Source organism: Monodelphis domestica, chromosome 5 (assembly GCF_027887165.1).
Source record: "Monodelphis domestica isolate mMonDom1 chromosome 5, mMonDom1.pri, whole genome shotgun sequence".
Classification (NCBI taxonomy): Eukaryota; Metazoa; Chordata; class Mammalia; order Didelphimorphia; family Didelphidae; genus Monodelphis; species Monodelphis domestica.
This window is the reverse complement of record NC_077231.1, coordinates 191531932-191556884: the sequence shown is the minus strand read 5'-3', so window position 1 is coordinate 191556884 and position 24953 is coordinate 191531932. Positions and strand designations below refer to the sequence as shown.

Here is a 24953-nt window from a genome sequence, read left to right as displayed (position 1 = left end):
CTACTGTACAAGACTGACTTTCTTAAGACATATAGAGAAGGCTATTACAAAAATGAATAATATGGAAATAGTATTAAGTATATAATCCCGTGCAATTACTTGTCAGCTCTGGAAAGGGGGGGGGGGACAAAAAAAGGGGAAGGAAAAAAAACTTAACATGTAAACATGGAAAAATATTTAAAAAAAATTTTTTTAATTAAAAGAAAGAAAGAAAGAAAAAGAAGAAAAAGGTAGTCAGTTAGGTGCTCAATGGATTGAGAGCTAGGTCCAGAAATGGGAGGTCCTAGGCTGAATTCTGGCCTCAGATAATTCCAAGCTGTGAGTCCCTGGAAAGTCTCTTAACCCCCATAACTTAGCCCTTACTGCTTTTCTGCCTTGGAACCAATGCTTAATATTGATTCTAAAACAGAAGGTAGGAGTTTAAAAATATAGAGAGAAAGTGAAGGCTCAATGAGGGGAGGGGAGAGAAGAGAGAGAATTTGAATTTAAAAATTTAAAAACTGAATGTTAAAAAATATTTTTAAATGCCATTGGAAAATATAATATTAAAAAACAAACAGGGAAAGATCTTTTCTTTCATGATATTGATTAAATCTACTCAATCCCTTACTTTCGGGCACTTTCTCAATCCTCATGGCAAATTTCAAAACAAGCAACTGAGGTTCCCAAGATCTTCACTTGATTGTGGTCTCTTTTTGCCTGCTTACTCACTCACAATGCTAGCTTGTTTTCCAGTTATTTCAAAATCACATATACCTGTGCTCTGGCTACTGAACAGCCCCTTAGAAATTGCTTCCCACTTGTAGCTACCTCTCCACTAGTGAAAGATGGAGGGAGGAATACAGGTATGTACATTTTGCCAACAGGGGAAAGAAAGAGCCTGAAGTCAAGTGAAGTTGACTACAGAGAGAATCCAAAGGCTTCCCTCTGTTTCCACTAGCTGCAGAAGGAATGGTCATTCTGACTTCCACCTAACACAGAGAGGAAACCATCTATCTCTTGTAGGGATGCCTAGGAGCTGGGAGAAAGGCTTCTGCTGTTCCCCAGTCTCCAGCTGGGCTGATGGATATGCATAGCAAAAGGCTCTGATTAATTACCTAAGAGCTTTCTCCTCCAGTCTTTTGTCAGCTTCCTATTATAATTTATGGCCCCTACCTCAGTTAGGGCTGAGTAGCCCTGAGGACTACTCTAATAATTCCCTCTATCCCTCTTTCTGGCCCACATATGAGAATCCAAAATGAAGGCCTAAATGTAGAGATTTCTATGTTTTCCCCCCAATTCCACATAAGTCCTCTCTCATCCTAGTCATTGAGGCTGGAAGAAGGTGGATCAGCACTTTCCCACCCATCAATCTTTTTGATCCACTAGCATCCTCTTTCAGGGCAACTAGGTGACAGAGTAGATACAGTGCCAGACCTGGAAACAGAAAGATCTGTGTTCAAATTCAGTCTCAGCCACTAGCTGTGTGACCCTGAGCAAGTCACTTAAACCTGTTTACCTCAGTTTCTTCATCTGCAAAATGAGCTAGAGAAGAAGGAATGATAAGTCATTATGTCTTTGCCAAGAAAACCCTAAAAGGGGGTCAAAGAGTTGGACACAACTAAAAACAATAGACTCAATGTTTTTTTTTTTTTTTAATACATTTAAGCTCTTGTTGATGGAGTAGAATCATGGGAGGAGTCTTGAGATGTGCCTTTCTGAGCCTTGGGGAAGGGTGTTTCCTAGATGCCTAATCAGACCTGGATTAAGTACTTCCTTTACCATCTGGCCAAGAGCTCCAGGCCCCATCATCAGAAATCTGGTACCTCCTGTTACAAAAGGAAACAAACCTTTATTAAGTACTGCAAATGCCATGTGCCTAACAAATATTATTCCATTTGATCCACAGAACAACTCTAGGAAGTAGGAGCTATTATTATCCCCATTTTACAGTTGAGTAAATTGAGATATTCAAGGTAAATGACCTTCATAAGGTCACATAGATAATAGTATGAGGCCAGATTTGTCCACAGGACATCCTGACTGCAGGCTCAGCACTTAAACTGCTTCCTGGGACCAATTATGATCAGAATTGGAGGAATTGGGTTATAGCCTTCCTCTCCAATGGCTGCTTCTCTATTTCATCCTACCTCTCCTCATCTCCCTTTCTCAACTATACTGAGAAACAGCCACACTGATGGGACAGATACACTGAAATTTTTATCCCTCAAATGCAAGTCATCAATTTTTTGTACTGCTAGCACTGGGAAAGCTTGCTGCCCACCATTGTGGGGGACTCGAAACACTTTTGCATGTCCACTAACTACCACCCAATCCCCACAAATCCATTTGAGGTCAAATGGGGAAACCATTCAAGGTCAATTGGGGAAACAGGGGAGGAAGTTTTGCCTCTATGCTATTACTGGCATAACTATTAAATTATCCAATCCCCCTTGTCTAAGCACTCACTTTCCAAAACAGAGACCTAGACACAAGCCCTGCTGTGCCCATGATTCAGATTATTTTCACCATCAGAGGTCTGACAACTTATCATTTTTGTGTCCTTTGAATATGCAAGTAATCTGTGTACATGAGGAGGGAGAGGAAGGTACAAGCAACTCCCTTACAAACCCTATTCCTGTGTCATTTCTCCTCAGCACAATTCCTAAATCATAAAATTTGACTTTGCATCAGAATTAGAATTAGATTCTGATGTCTGATTCTGAATTAAAATCTGGTGTCACTCTAGCCACCATGCCACCTAGATGCCCAGTGACAAAATATGTCCTGTCTGATTGAAAAATAAAGGATGAAACAAAATTTAGAAATGTACCCTATAGAGGTAATAAAGCATATTGAATAGAGGATGAGTTGTAGGGGTCAAAAAGACCTAGGTTCAAGTTTTATATATGATGTATAGGGATCCTTCCCAGATCATAGTGATTAGGGGGGAAATCTGTAAAAAATTTTGGCTTCCCTTCCTGGCAGGGAAGAAATCTGAATGTTTTTTTCTTTTATGGGATCTTTACAGTACTTTACTGTAAAATCTGGGCTAAGTATTTGGTCATAGGCTATTTTATGCATTTCTGAATTTCTAAACTTTTTCTGTGTTGTCTGCTGGCCTTTGCATGTTGTCTGTGGCTTCTGCAAAACTCCCCCAAAATTCCCTTTGAACTTCTTATCTTGACCCTCGAGATATGGAAACCTCAATGGGGCAAGTCTTGATGTGGAAGGGATATGTGTATTCTGGACAAGTTACTTAATCTCTTAATGTAGTCCGTCTACAAAAATGTAAGGTACAGAGAAGTTGTCACCTGGCATTAGTGGAAGAAATGTCCACACTGGAATTCCACATCCCACACCCTTATATAAAATCACAGATTCTAAGCCCTCTCTCCTAAAAGCATATCTCATATTCCTAAGAAACAATATACTGAATAGAGAGCTGGGCTTGGATTTAGAGAGACCTAGGATTAAGTCTGTTCTTGACACACACAGGCTGGCTTTAGGATGCTAGGCAAATCACTTTAATTACTCAGTGCTCTAAATGTCAGAGAAACAGAGAAACTGTTTGAAAGCTCTTCCCAGGGAATTAACTTCACTGATGCTGTTGTGGGGTGGAGAGGTAAACCCCTGGGGTTTGGGGAAGAATAACTTTTGCAAGAATGCAAGACACCTAAACTTGTCTTAAAGATAAAAAGAGAAATTCCTTAATTTGGAAGGTAATGTTGAATCTGGCCAGGAGGCAGCATAGTGGAAGCCTGCCTCCTAGGTGGAACAGCCTGGGTGGAAAGCTGCTCCTTGGGAGGACAGCAAATCAGCATGAGTGGAACAACCTGGAGGATTGCTCCCAGAATGCCTCAATTCTGGGGCTCTACAGCAGTGAAAACATGACTTAGAGCAAGAGTTTGGGGAGGAGGTTTGCCTGAGGGCATGGGGATGGTTCTTGTGATTTGGAGGATAAATGAATGAGGGTTGTGTCTTTGTCCATCTCCATTCAATGGGGCGATCAAAGGAGGGTAATCTTCAAGGTCAGGTGTTTGGGGTTGGGAGTTATGAAGGCCTAAGGGAGCAAAGGAATTTCCCTGATAATAGTTTGCCTGAGTTTCTTGGGGTCCAATGCCCCTGCCAATGCCATCACAGGTCTGGGTCTCCTCTTCCCCAAAGTCCCATATCCCTGCCTCATGCTATATACTAATATGGAAGGTTCTCTAATATTGACAGCATTCCTTCTCACTAGTAATATCTAGATGGGACAGTGGACAGAAAATAGGATTTGGAGTCAAGAAGACTAGTGGTATGACCTTGGGCGAGTCACTTAATCTTTGTCTCAATTTCCTAAATTTTAAAATATGAAAGATAATAATAACTATTTCACAAGTTTGTTGTGAGTCAAATGAGATCGCATTTAGAAAGAAAGCATTTTGCAAAACTTGAAAGTGCCCTGGTGGTGGTACTAAAGGATTTCATCCTATTGTCTTCTGTGATTATCTAGGCATTATTAAAATATAGAAAATAAATGAAGAGTTTGTAAAGGCAGAGGTTTGCTTTTTTACTCTGCAATTGGCTCATACAGCTCATGCTGTGGAACACAAGAAGGAAGATTCCAAAGGAATGTTGGGAAGAGTTAAAAAGGAGGACCAGTTTACTGGAGGGGTCTCTTTGGGTTCTTGTTTTTGGATCTGAGGAAAGGTCTCTTCCTGTGAGAGGACTGTCTTTCTGTGTGAACTATTAATCCTGCCTCATTGTGATTCCTCTTTTCCATCATTTCATAGGCAGCTAGGTGCTGGTCTTGGAGTTGAGAGGACCTGAGTTCAAATGCTGCCTCAGACACTTACTAGCCATGTAACCCTGGGCAAGTCTCTTAGTCTCATTTTTTCCCTATCTGTACATGGGGATGATGAAAATACCTGCTTAAAGGAATTGTTGTGGGGATCAAATGGGTAAAGTGCTATTTAAATGCTTCCCATTATTGTGATTGTTGTTATCATCATCACCTGTACCTAAAGGGATCTATCTCCCTTCTCCAAACTCCTGGTGTTTTTATTGTCTCCAATACTCATGGACCTTGGAGTTTCAAAGTGTTGAGTTCTGATCCTGCCTCTCTCTCTCATCTTGGCTGTGTGACAAACACTTATGAAGCTCTTGTTCTGGAAAGAACACCATTCTTGAAGCTGGGGAGGATCTAAGTTTGGAAAACTAACAAGTTTTGCATTGTTTCCTTTGGGGGCAAAGGGTAGAGCGATTTCATCAATGTAGGGAGCTTTCAAGTTAGGAAATCCCATCAATTAAAATGAGTAATTTATAATTTATAATCTTTGGAGAGTGCCCGAGAGGGAATAAGGAGATAAAATTCTCCCAGGGTCATACATGTTACACTCCACAGTTCATATTGGATGGGAACACTCTGATTCCAAAGTTGCCTTTCTTTTCACTACAGATGGGTCTACCAGTTCCCCTTAACCTAGGTTACCCCCCCCCCCCCAGTCTGAGGAGATGGTTTCACTGGGGTGTGGCTACAGCTTCTTGGAGACACAGATAAGAGTTAGGTGAAAGGTGGACACCAAAGGATGATACACAACCCAGAAAAGAGCTTTGCAAGCAGCAGAGGAGCAATTCCTCCTGGAACATCTTACCTCTAGCATGTGAATACTTCCCCTAGAGGAATGGGAAGAGGAGAATAATTTGTTCTAATGGCCACAAAGGCAGCTGAAGTGGGTGTGTGGAGTGCGTAGAGCTTGATCAGTCATCAAAGATGTCAACATCATCTACTGTATCCTGAGCCATCATCAGTGGTCCAGATTGTCCTCTTGCCACTAGACTTCTATGACTGGAAGAGAGAATGAGGCTGATGACTTTAATCTAATGTGCCTGACTTAAATCCAATTCAAATGCAAGTCAAAACATTACCCCCAAAGTCATTTGTCCTCTGAATAAGGAGGACTAAAATCAACAACAACAACAAGCCTCTCTTACAGCAGAAAATGGTACGATCACATACCTCCCTTCCTCCCAGGACTCTTAAGGGAAGCACCTTATAAATGGGAGGTTTTATAATTTTAAAAACAATTTCTCACTGACTCTTGTGCCAACCACTTTTAGGGGACTTAATTGACCTTCTTTTTCTGAAAAAGACCCCCTGAACATAACCTGTAGAAACAATCATCATCTTTCTAGCATCTCATTTATATTCAGGAGTAATAAATGCAAACTAAATCCTCACTGAATAATTTATCTCAAAAGCTTTAATGTTTTGATGTATAAGCACAAAATAACCAGGATGTATGTGATGAATTCATTCCCAGGAGCTATAATAGCATAGGAAATCTGAACAATTTTAATGCTTTTAGCCCAGAAAAGACCCCCAAGAATCAAGCACAGAAAGATTCAAAGCAAGCTAGAGATTTACAGAGATGATATGCCTACTTACCTTGGCACTGCTAGCCACTACTTTCAACCCCCATCCATTGGTATTTGACTGGAGCTTTGAAAGTCAAGAAGATGGAACAGAGAGGTGATTCAGTGGATTGGGAGCTAGGCCTACAGAAGGGAGGTCCTGGGTTCAAATGTGGCTTAAGACACTTCCTACCTATGTGACCCTGGACAACGCACTTAACCCCATTGCAATAGCCCTTACCACCTTTCTGCCTTGCAACTGATACTTATATTGATTCTAAAAAAGGTTTAAAGAAAAAAACAAACAAACAAAGTTCCTTGGCCAAAAGCTGAATCACTATGACAGCAGCCCACACATGGAAACTATGGAAGGCTTAAAAAAACAAAAAGATTGACACTTAATTATACAGTGCATATTGTTTTGCTCAATAGCATATGTGCTCCTTGAGGGACTGTTTTGTTTGTGTTTTTGTATCATAACAGACAATAAATTTTGATCAATTAATATTTGTGATCTCAATATTCTATATAATAGATATAACCTCTAATTGTGCATATCAGAAGTCATCCTTTATTTCTCAGTTCATTTAACTCTTATCTATGTTTTTTTCATAATCTATCCAATGAACTGAGATTCTTTTAATTGTGTCATTAATTTTTAAAATTTCACAAGTGACTCTAATATGGGCACTGGGAATTGTCAAGAAAACACTAAGGAATGATTCCTAGTGTTGCCATTTCATTGTTATGAGGATTGTAGGACTGGGATGTTTATCTCTTTTTGTTGTGAGAAGACTGAGATCATGGGTCCTTTGGGTATGAGGGAGATTTTTCTTTGGGAAGCAGATTAAACAGTGTTGTTGCATGGCTTCAGTGAAGTTTCATCTAGCAACAACCATCCAAAGAAAGACTGAATGTACGATACAATTAAAAACCTTTTCAAACAATCTCACACCTAACAGATGATAGTAAAGGAAAGTGATAGATGTTGGAGGGGATGTGGAAAAATTGAGACACTAATGCATTGCTGGTGGAGTTGTGAAATGACCCAACCATTCTGGAAGGCAATTTGGAAGTATGCCCAAAGGGCTTTAAAAGAATCCAGCAATAACCCTACTAGGTTTATACCCTAAAGAGATAATAATGAAAAATGTTTCCACAAAAATATTCATATCTATGCTCTTTGTGGTGGCAAAAAAAATTAAAATGAGGGAATGTCCCTCAATTAGGGAATGACTGAACAAATTGTGGTTTATGATGGTGATGGAATACTATTGTGCGGTAAAGAATGATGGAGAAATTCTATATGAACTGGGAGAACCTCAATTAACTGATGCAGAGTGAAATGAGCAGAGCCAAGAGAACATTGTACACAGAAAGTGAAACATTGTGTAACAATCTGATGTAATGGACTTTGCTACTACTAGACAATCCCAAGGGATTTATGAGAAAGAATGCTATCTACATTGAGAGAAAGAACTGTGAGAGTAGAAACACAGAAGAAAAACATATGACATCATTTGTTTATATGGATACATGATTTGGGGTTTTGGTTTTAAAAGATTCTTTTATTGCAAAAATGAATAATATGGAAATAGGTATAAGTGATAACATTTATATAACACAATGGAAGTGCTTATTGGTTCCAGGAGGAGGGAGGGAAGAAGGGAGGAAAGAATCATGTAAACATAGACAAATATTTAAAAAATCAAATCAAGTCAAATCAGATATCCATGAGAGTAGTCATTAAAATAAATGAATAAAACCCTTTCCAGAGGAATTTGGCCATCAGGTTTGCAACAAAAAGAAATGGATCTCTTCAGGGCTTAGAACAAAGGAAATGGGAACATAAAAAAGCATGAGGATATACTTCTGTGTTTTCAAGGGTGGCCTTTTATATTTTATAGGGGGCCAACTAAGTAGCACAGTAGACAGTTGCCAGGTTTGGAGTCTAGAGGACCTGTGTTCAAATCCGACCTCAGCTACTACCTCGTTGTATGACCCTGGGAAAATCACTTAAGCCCAGTTGCCTATTCCTCACCTCTCTTCTGCCCACTTAGTACTGATTCTAAGACAGAAGTGTAAACCTCAAAATTCCTTAGACTTATAAATGTTGGAATTTTCACCATTGGGATATTTCATACTTGGAAAATTTCTTACTGATAGTCTATTGGAATGGGAACCCCATTGGCATGGGAGGTTCCTTCTCTTCCCTTCTTAAGATTACTTTAGGACAGAAACCCTTTGCTGAACAATGGAAAGGACTTTGACCTATGCTTAAGCATAGAACAGGAATTTCTTTGAGTCTTGATTGATTTTAGAATTGATACAATGGAGATACTTGGAATAAATCTCCACCCTATTCAGTCCTAATAGGATTGAGTAAGGGCTGCAGCCTAGATCAAAATTTAATTATTCCAATCTCTACCCTACTCAAGTTAACAGGATTTAGAAAGGGCTGTAGCAAAGGAGTAAAGATTTAATCATTTGAAAATATGACCTTCAACAGACATGTGCAAAAGCCAGAAACCTCTGGGAGGTCCTGGGTTAAGCTAGAGCCTCCATTGGCACAGGGAAATTGATGAACAGTGATTGGTAGATGGGAGAACTGAGGGGAGGAACTTGGATGGTTTCCTTAAAGATAGGGGGTCTGAAGACTCCAGGGGGGTGGAGAGTTGGTCGGTGTGGTTCCTGTGGGCTCTGAGAAGGCTTGCTCTGAAGGAAGCTGAAGGTGGGGGCCTCTGAGACTGTTTCTCCATTTTGGACACGTGAGTAATAGGGACTGATCTCTTTTCTTTGCCCCAGCTATCTAAGGGCTTGGGCCTTTTGGCCCAGCCTAAACAGAAGGGGTATTTAAGCCCTATTCCCTTCTCTCCCTTTTTCTCTCTCTCTATCTCTAATTCCTTTCTTACTCCTATTGTAATTAAACTCCAAAAAAGGCTGACGGCTGACTTGAGTTTTTCATTTAGGAAATACATAGCTGATTCCTTGGCGACCTTAAATTAATATATATATCAGTCTTTTAAAGTGATTCCCTTGTTACAGAAGGTAAGGATTTAAAAAAATAATAATAATATAGGTCCATGCAAGGATGCATATATTTGAGCTAGGATTGGAGTTCATGTACTAGGTGAAGAATAAAGTTGTACCAAATATCCATACCTTAAAGTGTACTAGTAATTCTTTGTCCGCATATCCATGAATATAGGAGGGAATTAACATTGTCACACTCTTCACTCCCATCAGGAAAAGTAAGTTACAAAGGATGTTTTCACTTTCCTGTTATTCAGATTGATGAGAAAGAGACAGATACAAAGACAGCCAGAAACAGAGAGAGAAAGGGAATCAATCTGAATATATATACATACATATATGTGCACACACACACACACACACATCAAAGGTCTGGCTCATGTTTGTTCAGGATTGCTTTCTAGGACCAGTTGTGAAATGTGAAAGATGTGTTCCTTGTTCTGGTGCAAATGGCTCCACTATATAGACAAGCTTGGGTAAATGAGGGTGGTCTATATTTACAATCCCATTCCAATTTATTTATCATAGCAGAGAAGCTCAGAAAAGAGCTGAGCCTTTTAGTCCTCCAGAAGCAGTGATAAGTAGATTGGTATGCAATGACTCTAGTCAAGGTAACCTTAATTATTATTCTATCCTCTTCTGCTCTCTTTTATATTTTTAGCCAGAAATTCTTGATATTCAACATTACAGATGTACTTTCTTGTAGGGAGTGCCTTACAGATAACCTGAAATGCATTTCCTCCCACCTTCCCCTCTCTCTTACCCTCCCTACTGTAAAAATGGAGATTTGAACCCTGGACTTCAATTCCCAGAAGTCCTTGGTAGTTCCCAGAATTCCCTAAAATCTCACCAGAGATACCCACCTGGGCCGAGAACAAAATGGGTATTTAAACTGACTGTACCCCTACTCGCTCTCTGCTTCAGCTTCTAGGCTCCCGCAGTTCTCTACCTAGAAGGCAAGATGTAGAGTAAGTGGTTGTGAATGGGTTCTGTGCCTAGGCACGTGCTTTCTTATTTTGTATTTTCTTTATTTCTTAATCTTTAATAAACCTCATAAAATATAATACTTTTAGGAGAGAAACTAATTTTTAAATGTTACACTACAAAGATAGAGGGAGTGTAGGGCAATGAAAAGAGCAACCAGATCTTGGACTCAGATCTTGGAGCCGAGTTTCAGGTATACTTCTAGTTGCATGACATTGAGCAAGTTATTTCACCTCATTTCCCTCCTCTATAGAATAGAGAGAATATTCTTTGCTCAGCCTATTTGGAGGTTTTCATTGATTAATGCATAAGTTCTGCCTGTATCACCTCCGGTGAATCATTTTAGGTAATCTAAGTCTCACTTTCTTCATCCCCTCTAAGCTGATCATTCTCAGCTTTTTGGGCTTTCTTCAAAGTTTAGCCCAAATCTCAACTTTGACAAGAAGCTTTTCCCACTCCTATCTTCTCTTCTGAGATTTTCTTCCATCTACTTTGTGTGTGTGTATTGTAATAAGCAAGGAAAGATTTCAAAATGAATTCTGCAAAATGAACTGCATTTGATTGACAGGGACATATGACAGAGAATCACATGAGAGCCTGGGTCAAGATTCTAAGGTCCCAACTGAAAAAATCAGACTTCTGGGAGAAGCTTTGGGAATTAGCTGTGATCCATCTTTCTACAAGGATTCTGGCCCTTTGTGAGATACCAGCTTGAGAGGAGAAAAACTGCTTTTACTGGCTGCTGGCAGCTGGATTGAAGACCAAAGAAGAACCATCCCTTCTCTACTGGACCTACTTTGGACTTAACCTCTGGGATCTTGGCTCATTTATTGGACTCTGTTTTGTGAGGTTACATTTGGGGGGAACTTAACTTATTTAGCCTAGATAAGTTAGCCATTAAGATATTATTAAGGGAATTAGGTTTGGGATAAGATTAAGAACTCTTCCTTCTCCTTTGTTACCCTCCTTGCTCTCCCTTTCCCATCAATACACTTAGATGTTTCCCTCTTGTCTCTTTCTCTTAAACAATCCCATAATAACAGTATATAGTTTGTATCTAATTATTTATAGGTTTATAAATATGTATGTATACCTATACACACATACCTTCATCTATATCTCTGTCATCCACATATCTCCCCCCTCCTTAAAGCCAGGCACTACTTTTGTCTTTCTTTGTAACCCCAGAATTCCATTCAGTTCCTGGCAAACAGTAAACACTCTAACTTCCCATTAGGTTGTTATGAGGAAAACATTCTGTAAACAGCAAAGTGTTCTATAAACAGGACCAATTATCTAACCAGGGATACTGTTATTATTCATAAAACCATAAAAAAAAGAGCTGGAAGGGCAGTAGAGACAATCTATTCCAATCCTCTCTTTTTAACAAGGAGGAAACTGAGGCACATATTCCACTTTGGGGAGAGGTATGGTTCTCCCCAAATCTATAACCCCCTTTACTAGTATCAGGAATAACCAGACCAGATTCTAAGTAGTAGACACTTTATTTGAGTTCACACAGGAAAGGGAGAAGTAGGGGTGTCAAGTGAGGAAAGGGGGTAAACAGGAAACCCTATTGACTGGCAGGCTGGCCCCCCCAACTTTTGGGGTTTAGGGTCTTGGCCTTGACTCCTCTTCCAGCTGGTTTGCTGGTTTGGTCTCTGCTCCTGAGCTAACTGGCTTGAGTAATGGAGTCTAGGACAAGTTAGAGAGAGAGATGGGGAATAAATCTTTGGAGAGATTTCTCTGTAGATGGCTTTCTTCAAAGTCCCAGTCCACAATATCTTAAGTTGAGTGAAAGATATTCAGTGGTTCACTGGAAAACAGTTGATCTCTAGAGAGACCCAATCTTAGCAGTTCTGCTTCTCAGGCTCCCAGCTGAAGAAGTGAAGTAGTAGTTGGAGTTCTCTCAGCTTCTCTTCTCTCACTGGAATCTTGAGTTTTTTTCTTTTCTTGCACCTCTCCCACTCACTCTCTGCACCATTAGATCTGATTCCTCTCATTTGACCAAGGAGGAAACTGAGGCATGTATAGACTAATTGACTTGCTTAAAGCCTACAGGTAGCAAAAAGCAGAGCCAGCATTCCAACCCATGTCCTCTTACTCTAATCCAAAGCATTTTCCCACCATTCCATGTGATCTCTCTGATGTTATTATGTAAAGCATTATGTAAATAAGAACCAGTTTTTATTAGTTTTACGGATTGTTGTTAAAATAATGTCTTAAGGAGTTTATTCTCTAAAACAACAGATGGCTTATTTTATTGCCTAAAAGACAGTAAGTAGAAAACAGTTGTGCCCTGGTGGGAAATGGCACTCTATGACCCAATGTGCTTTCCATCTCCAACCTGTATGAGTCTCTTAGTTTGCATCTCATGTATCTTTTTGACTCTCTTGTTTCTGTCTAACAGCATTAGGTAGTAGAATGACCAGCAGTGTGATAGTGTGCAGGGTGTGGACAAGGGTGCTGGCCACTGGAACTCCATTTCAGGCACAAAATTTTTTCAACAGGAAATCACGATGTGGGTCTACAAGCTAATATTCCCCTTAGAAAACTGGGGTTCAAGCCTCCAAACCAGTCATTGAACAGCAAATGGCAAGAGTTGAAGGAGTCAAATTCTTGGGGAATTAGTGAAGAAGCCCAAGACCACACAAGACAGAACTGGAAACATAGGCAGGGAGATATTTGAAAATGGTTTCCTAGCAACGTGAGACCTGTTAACAAAGAGGACTTTGGGAGCATTACATTTTCACAAAATAAAGGTAGTCTTTCTTTAGGAATTTTTTGGGGGAATTTTCTTGTCTTCCCTCCCTACCCCTCTTTTCTGGGACATGATTGCAAATGCCTCCTGTCATTGTTAGATTTTATTGAGTGCTCTCTGCATGCAGAACAGTATCTTTTAGGTTCTGTTCTTTCAGTAGGGCGAGGACCTGAAATACTTTTAAAATTGGGAGCCTGAGCTGGTGTTGGCAGTGAGTCTAACAAAGCAGAAGAACTTCCTGCAAAGTGATGTCTTTAGTTGCATCAATTTCCAATATAATAGGTCAGGTGCAACTAGCAGGGCTAATAGGAGAGCTATAGAAGAACCACATTGGTTACTTGTCCAAGAAAATATCCCATTTGAGATGAAACATTCCAGTCTTGCCAAAGATTGCTGGGATATTTTAAAAGTTTTGAGAAAGATTTTCAATTCAGTATATTGTTACCACAATACCCAGCAACACGTCTATATCATTATGTTGTTGCTAGTTGCTTTTAGCATCTTTTTTTTTTTACTTCTAAAGCCACTTTACTTACAGATTTAGAGTTGGAAGGGAACTTGTCAAGGCCAAACCTCTTATTTTTACAGATGAAGAAACTGAGGCACAGAAGGATGAAGTGCTAGGATCACCTAGCCAGTAAGTATCTGAGCAAGATTTGAACTCAGTTTTTGATTACAAATGCAATACTCTAACCACTACTCCATGCTGCTCCAGCAGGGCAATCAGTTAAAAATTTGTCCCAAGACACTAGCTATGTGATCCTGAGCAAATTATTGAACCCATTTTGCCTCAGTTTCCTCATGTATAAAATGAGCTGGTGAAGGAAATGGCAAACCAGTTGTCATGAAGAGCTGAACATGACTAAAAAATGAGTGAACAACTTGTTCTGCACTCCTGAGTCAGGTGGCTAATGGTAGAGAAATGTAGGCAGACGGGAGATGGAATGTGTTTGAGGAATGGCAAGTAAGCCAGCTGGCTGCTACATAGAATGTAAAGGAGATTGATGTACAATAAACCTGAAAAAAAGTATACAGGAGCCAGATTGGAAGAGGTTTAAATGCCAAACAAATAAATTTATATTTTCTCTTAAAGGCAACTGAGAGTCACTGGAGATTTGGGGCAGGAGAATGACAAAAGCAGATATGATTTAAAAATATTCATTTCACAAGTATGTAGAAGATTTTTGGAAAAAGGTGGAACTGGCTGGGATACCAAGAGAGATAATGAGTTAATGAATGTGTGAATAAGTATTTACTAATTGCTTACTATATGCCAGGCTTTGTTCCAAATACTAGAGATAACAAGTACAAGTAAGACAGGTAGACCTTGTCCTCAAGAAGTTTACATTTAAAAAGGGAAAACAATACATATGGCTAGAGTAGGAGAGAAGCAGGTAAAGGCAAGTAAAACTGCATGAAGATGGACAAAAATTTGCATGCAGGACCTTAGACCAGGACCAGATAAGATGAAAGCTCACTAATCAGAGCCCATAATCACAGAACACAGTTCTGGGCAGAGAAGGAGGTTGATGTGGAATAAGATTGGCATTCAAGGCCATCTACAATATGATTCCAATTTATCTTTCTCATACTACTCTCCTTTATGTTCTCTAAATTCAAACCAAATGGATGAAATTTAATAAACCATAAAAATATTAGAATGTAAGCCCCTTGAGGTGAGGGACCATTTTTACTTTTGGCTAACACAGTGCCTATTAAATAGTAAGAACTTAATTAATTTCTTTCTATCCCTTGCTCTCAAGCTATTTCTCCCATATCTACGCCTTTATTCATGAATTTGGTCATACCTAGATTGGGTCCTTCTCCTCTCCATCTTTTGAAGTTAGTTCCTTAGTCTGTTTGTTCCTTCCTTCCTAGTTGAAGATTTCCCTGATCTTTGTAAGTGAAAGTAGTCTTCCTCTCCTTAGATTTCTTAGAGTTCTCTGGTTGGACTAATCCTTTCAGCTCATCTCATTCTCTCTTATATCATAGTTATTTTTTACAATACAACTTTCCCTCCTATTTTATTGTAAGTTCCTTTAGAGCAAAAGCTGTCAATATTTCATCTCCATAAGCTAGCACAGGGTCTTACACAAAGTAGATACTTAATAATTACATAGTATATTCTAACTAAATACATAGTAGATACTAAACATATAGTAGGTACTTAAAAAGTGAACATAGCAATTGAGGACATGCCTTGTTTAAAAGAAACCTCTTTAATTTACAATAAATAACAAAGGTCAAAGATCAAGAATATGTAGATTTAAGGTAGAAAAGTGATGATAAGCATTTTGGGTAATAAGAATCAGAACTGATGCTCCCATGAGAGTATATTATAGATACTCAGATTCAAAGAGGATTTAGGTAGAATTTCTTAAAGCAAATCACACAACTTGAATTGAAACAAGATCTCTTAGTAATGAGAAATTGAATTATTCAGACATTGATAGACTCATAGCTGAAAGGGGGCTTAGAGATCATTTAGTTAACACCATCATCACAAACTGAGACCCAAAGAAGTAAAAGGACTTGGTCTAGGTAACACAGTTTGTGAAGGACAATGAAAGTTTTATTCTGCTAAAAAGAAGAATCTGACAAAATTTTGGCTGGGCGTACTGAAAAATTTCATCTCTTTAAAGGTTAAGGAAAGAATAAAGAAAACTATTATTCTGGACTCAGTCATGAAAAACAGAAAACTGTTTTAGGAATCAAGACAAGAAGAGCCTTGGGAACAAGTGGGAATATCATGTGAACAGTATGGTATGGTAGATAGGCACTGGACATGGAGTCAAAGGATCTGGAGTTCATATCCCATAGGAGACACTAGCTATTTGTCTATGGGCAAATCACTTAAGTTTTCTATGTTTCATTTTCCTACCCTGCAAAATAAAGCTGATGAACTCTTTCAATGGACTTCTAAGGCCCTTTTGAACCTATAGATTTAACATTCTTAATAGTCAGACAAAGAAATGCTGGACTTGTTAGACAGCTATTCTAAAGGAATAGATTTCTAAAGGAAAAGAGTCTAGATAACTATGATTTCTCAGAAAGGAATGATAGCTCAAGAGGAAGGCTTTTAAAGATGAAATTTTGTCAACATAATTACAAATAAGAATGATGAATAAGGAAAATAGACATATTAAAAAACCCAACATGACTTCATAAGAATTGCTCTGATAAGCTCAGATTCCAAAAGGGCAAAAACAAAAGATGTAAGGAGGAACGCATAACCAAAGATGAATACAAAAGGGTAGCACAGAACTGTAAGAACAGTGACAGAAAGGCAAAAGGCCAGAATGTGCTAACTTGGTTGAAAAACACAAATTCCAATGCCAACAACAACAGAAAAGGGCTTTTTAAAGCTATTCCCAGAGGGAAAAGAAGAAAGAAGTAAGAGACTTAGGTTGCTTAATGTTAATAAATGACATGTAAAACAGAACCACTCAACTCCTATTTTGTTTCAAGGGTACTAAAAGAATTTATATATGTAATCATGGGACCATATCAACATTCTGAAAAAGTCACTATTGAAAAGGTATCAGAAGACTGGTTATGGGCAATTATGATACAATTACTGAAAATGGGTATTCTAGAAACTATGGATTAGCTAGCTTGATGTTGATTCTTGGCACAATTATAGAATAGATTGGTGAATAGAAGATTTGTAATCATTAGGAAGTAGTAAACACAATGTGCCAGCATGGGTTTGCTAAAAGTCAGTGATGCAAAACTAATCTTATTTCCTTTTTTTGATAGAGTTATTTAATTTTTGATAGAGTAACTTAAAGGTCAATCTAGTAACACTGTATATCTAAATGATCAGAAAGGTGTTTGACAAAACCATTCTTTTACTCATTAATCTCATAACCTTAGAACTACTTTTGATGTTTCCTTCATATATCACATGCAATCAATCATGTTGTTGCTGTTGAATCATTTTAGTCCTATTCAACTTTTCATGTTCCCTATTTTTTGTTTGTTTTGGTGAAGACACTGGACTGGTTTGCCACTTCTTTTCCTAGCTCATTTTAGAGATGAAGAAACTGAGGCAAACTATGTTAGGTGACTTTCCCAGGGTCACACAACTAGTATTTGAAGGTGGATTTGAATTCCAGAAGATGAGTCTTCCTGATTTTAGGCCCAGCACTGTGTCACCTCCCTGCCTTAATCATGAAGTCTTATCAATTCAACCTCTGGAACATATTTAAATTTCATTTCCTCTTTACCATATCTACTATTTGACCTCCCTAGCTTATTTACTCTTGCTTAACCATTGCAATATTCTCTTAACTAGTCTTCCTTTCATTAATTTAATTCCCTCTATTCTGTCCTATATGTTATTATCAGATTAATCTTCCTAATGCAGAGTTCTAATTACATCACTGCCCTGTTCAAATTTTTTTAGGAGTTCCTCTTTACTAAAAATAAAGAGTAAACTCCTTAAGCCAGCATACATTCCTTAAGCCTGCATAGCATGGTGGAACTCATACTGGATTTGGAATCAAGGGAGCTTGTTTCAGATCTTGGCTCTGACATTTACTCCTTGTGGAAAACTACTTAACCTCTTTGGAACTCGGTTTGTTCATTGATGAAATGAGAAAGTTGGATTAGGAGACATTTAGCAAAGAAAAGAAGTGTTTATTATTTTCCAGGTTTGGTGATAAGTGCTGGAGTTATAAATAAAGGCAAATATGTCACTTAAATAGGTGAGATAGTATGCAAATAACTATATACATACAAAATATATACCGTGTAAATGGAAGGAACTATCAGGGAGAAGGTATAAGCAGTAAGATGGACCTGGAAAGACCTCTTTCAAAAGGAAAGATTTGAGCAGAATATTCAAGGATGCTTGAGAAGGAAGAAGACATATGTGAGGAAGGAAAGCATTCCAGGGATGGGGAATGATCAGTAAAAAGGCATAGTGATCAGAAATGGAGGATGATGTCATAGAAAGAGCAAGTATGCCTGGATACTTGGATTACAGACTATGTGGAGGAGAGGAAGGTATATGATTAGAAAGGTAGGAAGAAGTCAGTCTGTAAAGGGTTTTTTAGAAGAGGAACAAGATCAATCCTAGCACAAAGCCTGGGGTGCTAGAAGAACAGACTAGCATTCCACATTTTGGCAATGATCTACATTTCAGCTTTATCTCATATTAGTCTTCTTGATGTAAACTATCCAAATGCAAAGACTTGGTGTATCCTAAACATGTCTGATATCTCTTGCTTTCAAAAATTCATTCATACTAACCCCTATTTCTATCATTTTCACCCTATCTGTGACCATTGAAATCCTACCCATTCTTCTAGCCATATATATGCCAACTGATCCATGTTTGACAGAAGAATGTAATCTTCTTGCAGGCTAGACTATTTTGTTGTTTGTCTTTTTATACCTATAAGCTCAAGACATCATCATGAAGATATTACCTCATAGTTTCAGATATCTCACAAGAAATAACAATGTGGTCATGACATCAATGGAGATACATAAATATGATATCTGAAACAAATAGCCCTAGTCATAATCATATCTGAAACAAATAGCCCTAGAAATAACCAACAACAGTCTCTATGAATGGAAAGCTATTAAAGACAAAACAGAAAGACCAGACAAGAGAGCACTGCACATGTTAAAATAAAGAAAAAACATGAGAATACAATTGTCAACAGAAAAGCAATGCTAAAGCAAATGAAACAGCTCTGGATAGAAACACAGACAGTAAAAAAGACAGAAAGAAAAACAGACATTTTAAAAATTAGCTCCAAAGAAAAGTCTCTACATAGTCTATACAAAGTCTCTGCCAACAATAGTAACAACAAAGAAAGTAGCAAAGTTAGTTCAAATGAAAACAAATCTGTGACCAAACAAAATACATTATCTAAAAATTCTATCTCCAATAAATTTCAAAAAGTGACATCTTAATATGAACATCAAATAGGGCAAACAATAAATCCCCTTGTGAAAAATTCAAACATCAAAAGATATGAAAACTTCAATTTCATAAGCATAACATTCATCTAATTATGTATACTACAACTTTATACATACACCCACTCATTAAGATGATCATATGAAAAGTTTACTTCCACACATGAAGAACAATTCATGAATACTGGCAAGAACTCATGAAGAATTCAGACCTAACTTCCATGCACAATGAAAATTTCAATCTTACATACATGCACATGTATGAATACTAAAGCACACAGGACTTCAAGAGTTGATGAAAGACAACAAGAGTGTGCAGCACACATGAAAAAACCAAGACACATAGTTTTCTACAATCAAAATCAAAAGACATGGAAGGACTTTGAAATTTTGGACTTGTGGCCATGAGGTCATGTAAGAAAGTGACATACATGTAACTTCACATATATACATACACATGCAACACATAAATACAATGTGGAAGGTCTGGACATGTATATAACATATGCATAATTGCAACACACAAAATTCATAATGATATATAATTTTTGTGGGAAATACAGACAGACAAATTTCTTATCTGCATGAGTGTGCACAGAAATCAGAATAATGTATTACATTTGTACATATGTAAATCTATATAGATATAACCTATGTTCATAGGCAAATACTAATGTACTAACACTAACTATATTAGAATAATTTATTAATGTTCTAATGACTAACAATAGGGACAGCTTAGAAAATTTGTTAAAACTCTTAGGGAATGTAGGGACAAACATAGAACTTAAGTATAGAAGTTATATTACATTACAATTTTAGGTTAACAACTGTTAGCAATAGAAATTTTATTTAGTAGAACTTATAGACATTAGGAGTTAAGACATTTACATATTCAAAATACTGTTGAAATTGTTTAAAATTGTTACATGTTTTATTATGTTCAAAAACTATATTCATGTAAAATCCCTATCTACTTAAGCCATTTTCCTATACCCAAACTTAGCATAGAATTAGGTAGACAGAATAGTTAAGATAGATTTCGATTTATTATTTTGGGAGGGTAAAGGAATGTTAACATAGTATAGGGTTAAGAATTAAAAATTGACAAGATATATCTAAAAGGTAAGTAACGTCAATACAGGATGCTGGTTGCATCCTTTACAAAGACTACAGGGGGGATTTGTAATGTTGTGGAAGAGAGAAAATGGGAAAGGGCTATAACAGAGCTGGAGAAACTGAGGCTGCTAAGCTGTCACTCAAGGAGAACATTCTAATTGGAATGATGACCAGAAAAGACTGTTGAGAAAGGGAAATCTTGTTCTCTTTTCCTTGGAGTGTAAACCTCAAATTTCCTTAGACTTATAAATGTTGGAAATTTCACCATTGGGATATTTCATACTTGGAAAATTTCTTACTGATAGTCTATTGGAATGGGAACCCCATTGGCATGGGAGGTTCCTTCTCTTCCCTTCTTAAGATTACTTTAGGACAGAAACCCTTTGCTGAACAATGGAAAGGACTTTGACCTATGCTTAAGCATAGAACAGGAATTTCTTTGAGTCTTGATTGATTTTAGAATTGATACAATGGAGATACTTGGAATAAATCTCCACCCTATTCAGTCCTAATAGGATTGAGTAAGGGCTGCAACCTAGATCAAAATTTAATCATTCCAATCTCTACCCTACTCAAGTTAACAGGATTTAGAAAGGGCTGTAGCAAAGGAATAAAGATTTAATCATTTGAAAATATGACCTTCAACAGACATGTGCAAAAGCCAGAAACCTCTGGGAGGTCCTGGGTTAAGCTAGAGCCTTCATTTGGCATAGGGAAATTGATGAAGAGTGATTGGTAGATGGGAGAACTGGGAGGAGGAACTTGGATGGTTTCCTTAAAGATAGGAGGGTCTGAAGCGGGAGGAGAGGGTTGAGGTTTTGGTCGGTGTGGTTCCTGGGCTCGGAGAAGGCTTGCTCTGAAGGAAGCTGAAGGTGGGGGCCCCTGAGACTGTTTCTCCATTTTGGACACGTGAGTAATAGGGACTGGTCTCTTTTCTTTGCTCCAGCTATCTAAGGGCTTAGGCCTTTTGGCCCAGCCTAAACAGAAGGGGTATTTAAGCCCTATTCCCTTCTCTCCCCTTTCTCTCTCTCTCTCTCTCTCTCTCTCTCTAATTCCTTTCTTACTCCTATTGTAATTAAACTCCAAAAAAGGCTGATGGCTGACTTGAGTTTTTCATTTAGGAATTACATAGCTGATTCCTTGGCGACCTTAAATTAATATATATCAGTCTTTTAAAGTGATTCCCTTGTTACATTGTGGCTGACCACACGGGAGTCTAAAGAATCCTCTCAAATAACTTTTGAAATTCCTTGCCTTTTTACTATACTGTTTCACCACTTAGTCCTTTTTTTTTTTTAACAAAAAACTTGGCTTAAAGACACAGCTGCTAGAACACGTGAGTATAAAAAACTTTTTCTCTTTTCTCCTTAAGTTAAATTGGAATCAGCAGTTTTTTCTTTTTCTTCCCTTTAATCTTAAGGGACAGCTGGGTAGCTCAGCGGATTGAGAGCCAGCCCTAGAGGCAGAAGGTCCTGGGTTCAAGTCAGACCTCAGATACTTCCCAGCTGTGTGACTCTGATAGACAGAAAACAGCTGTTTTAAATCTCAGCAACAGGACTCTAAAGTCCTGGCTGGAAGAACTGTTTCTAAATATCCTTTCCCTTAAGGAACAACTTCCTGGATTAGGGAAAAAAAAACCCTGTGGAAAGTTTGTTGCTTTGCCCTGCTCCCCACGTGTTTTGTGAAATTACAAAATATATATATAAAAATGAGTACTACATTCTTTGACAATTATATGGCAGCTGAAGAAGTAGGGGCATTGAGGAATGAAGGATACCTCCAAATTTTTATATTAATAAGTACTGTCATTTTTGTAATCCTCAATACTATATTTAGAGATGAAAAAATAAAAAATATTGAGGATAAAATAAAACAAAATAAGGATAAAATAAAACAAAATGAGGATAAAATAAAACAAAATGAGGATAAAATAAAACAAAATGAGGATAAAATAGAAAATATTGAGGATAAAATAGAAAATGTTGAGGATAAAATAGAAAAAATTGAGGATACAATAGAAAAAATTGAGGATAAAATAGGAAATATTGAGAATAAAATAGAAAAACTTGAGGATAAAATAGGAAATATTGAGAATAAAATAGGAAATATTGAGGATAAAATGGGAAATATGGAAGATAAAATAGGAAAAATTGAGGATAAAATGCAAGCCCAATTAGAAGATCTAAAAAGTTTCTTACAGGATCAATTGGCAAACAACCACTCTACCAGAAACAGACCTGTTTCTGAACCTTTGAATGAGGAAATTTCCTTCCCTGAAATAGAGATGGAAAACACCTTCCCTATAGCCCAGTTAACAGACTGCTTCTCTCGTGTAGTGCAAATCTTGTCTGAATTTAATCCCCAAAACCCTTCCCCTGCAATCCCAGCTTCTCATGTTCCTTCTCCTACAGAAAACCAAATTCCAACGCAAAGGAGATCTTGTCCTCCTAGAGAAACCTGTCCTTGTCAAACTGACCCACAGGTACAAAATTCAACTAGAGGTCTGTTTCCTCTAAGAGAAGTACCTGAAATAGGATGGAATGGGGATGTGGTGACTTTAAGACATAGGATACCATTTACTCCCCAAGAAATAAATGAATTTACACGAAATATCCCCACATATGAACAAGATCCTTTTCTAGTAACAAAAAAGATGGGAGACATATTTTTTCAGTATAATCCGTCTTACAAGGACGTTGAGAGCTTACTACAGACTTTTTTAAGTGAACTTGAAAAAAATAAAATAATTGCTCATGTCAACAAAACCCAGGGGCGTAATGCAGCACATTGGCCATCTCAGGATCCCGAATGGGACTATAATAATCCTGAGGACTATCTACAACTATACCGTTGTAGAGAGGCCATCCTCACGGCCATGAAGGAATGTGCAGACAGTACAGATAAGTGGATGGAACTGGAAAAAATTAAGCAAAAGGAAAACGAAACACCCTCCAGATTTATGGACAGAATTATCGAGTTTGGGGACAGATACTTAGATTGGGACTTAACTAAAGAGAATAGTTTAAGACAAGTTAGAAGAATCTTTGTAAACAATTCTTGCAAAGTAATTAAAAATTATTTTAAAACACAATGCCCAAGATGGTCAGATATGGACCTTGAAGAATTGCGAAAAACAGCTATATATGTTTTTAAGGGAAACGAAGAAAAGGAGAAAGAAAATAATGATGACATGGAGGAAATGAAGAAAAAAATAAGATATTTAATAGATAGGATAACTAAATTAGAAAGTGGGCATGATAATGAACCAATGACAATTGCCCCTCTCCAGAAATCCAATTATCAATCCATTACTTGCCACTTCTGTGAGAAGAAGGGCCACAAAATGATGGAATGTAGAACCTTTCTTAAGATGTTTGGAAGGAATACACAGTTTAATAATAGTTTTAGAAATAATAACTATAGAAATTATGATAATGGTTATAGAAACCAGAATTCTAGAAATTATAATAATGACTATGGAAATAACTATAATGAATATAGAAATAAGAACTTTAGAAACCAGAATTATAGAAATAGGAATTGGGAATTTAATGACAATGCTCAAATTGAAGAAAATTTTAATGATAATACTCAACAATATATGAGAAATGGCGCTCGTCCAAAAATTACTCGAGGTACTAATGACCCTCAGAGAGGTGCCCTTCAGGGGGGTGCCCAAGGAATATCCCAAACACAATGATGGTGCCCGGGGGGGCTGGGGCACAGGAATCAGAGGATACAACCTTTGATTTCCCAGACCCTGATGTCCTACTACCCGTTGTCCCTATCCACTGCCCTCCCCATACTAATGAACCCCATGTTACCTTAAAGGTGGGTAACACCTATTACGATTGTCTATTAGACACTGGAGCTTCCTGGTCTGTATTAAAGAGAACACCTGATTTACAATGTTATTCTATTGGCTCAGAGAATGTAATGGGAGTATCAGGAATAACCCAAAGAGTTAAAAGACTTCCTCCTAGAATGGTGTCTGTAGGACCCCTAGAGGTACAACACTCCTTCCTTTTGATGCCTGACTCCCCTTTAAATTTGCTGGGGAGGGACCTTCTATGCAAACTCAGAGCCACAATAACCTGCTCCCCAGATGGCTCATTATCATTAGAAGTACCAGAGGAATCTTTAAATTACTCCCTGTACTTCTCTCGGAAAACCAGGAGGCAAAAGAACCTTCCATTTTTGAAATACCTAAAGATATACCGGAGTCTCTTTGGGCCACATCTTCTTCTGATATAGGCTTACTTAAATCTGCTGTTCCTGTGCAGATAAAAACTAAATCTAGCCCACCTCCTTCTATCCCTCAGTATCCCCTCTCAAAGGAGGCAATTGAGGGTATTACACCAGTTATTAACTCATTAATAGAACAGGGAATAATAATCCCTTGCAAATCTGAATACAACACGCCCATCCTGCCAATTAAAAAACCAAAAAAAGGGCCCGATGGCAAGCACATCTATAGATTCGTACAGGATCTAAGGGCAGTGAATAATCACGTTATAAAGAGACACTTCGTAGTTTCTAACATACATACTATTATTTCATCTATTCCTAGCACAGCTACATACTTTACAGTAGTAGACTTGTGTTCAGCTTTCTTTTCCATACCAATACATGAAAACTCCAGGCATATTTTTGCTTTCACCTGGAAGGGCTCACAATATACCTGGTGTCGGCTGCCACAGGGTTATGTCGAAAGTCCGAGCTTATTTGAGCAAATTTTGAGCCA

General features: G+C 37.9%; 1 long non-coding RNA gene across 1 annotated transcript; it reads right to left on the bottom strand.

Moving 5' to 3' along the window:
* Positions 1–1643: 1643 nt before the first annotated feature.
* LOC103100091 (uncharacterized) lies at positions 1644–11629 on the bottom strand. Its single transcript, XR_001624989.2, has 5 exons — positions 11500–11629; positions 10272–10357; positions 9538–9654; positions 5616–5809; positions 1644–1808 (listed from the first exon to the last, which is right to left on the bottom strand). It is a non-coding gene; the product is annotated as an uncharacterized LOC103100091 (long non-coding RNA).
* Between the last annotated feature and the right edge of the window lie 13324 nt (positions 11630–24953).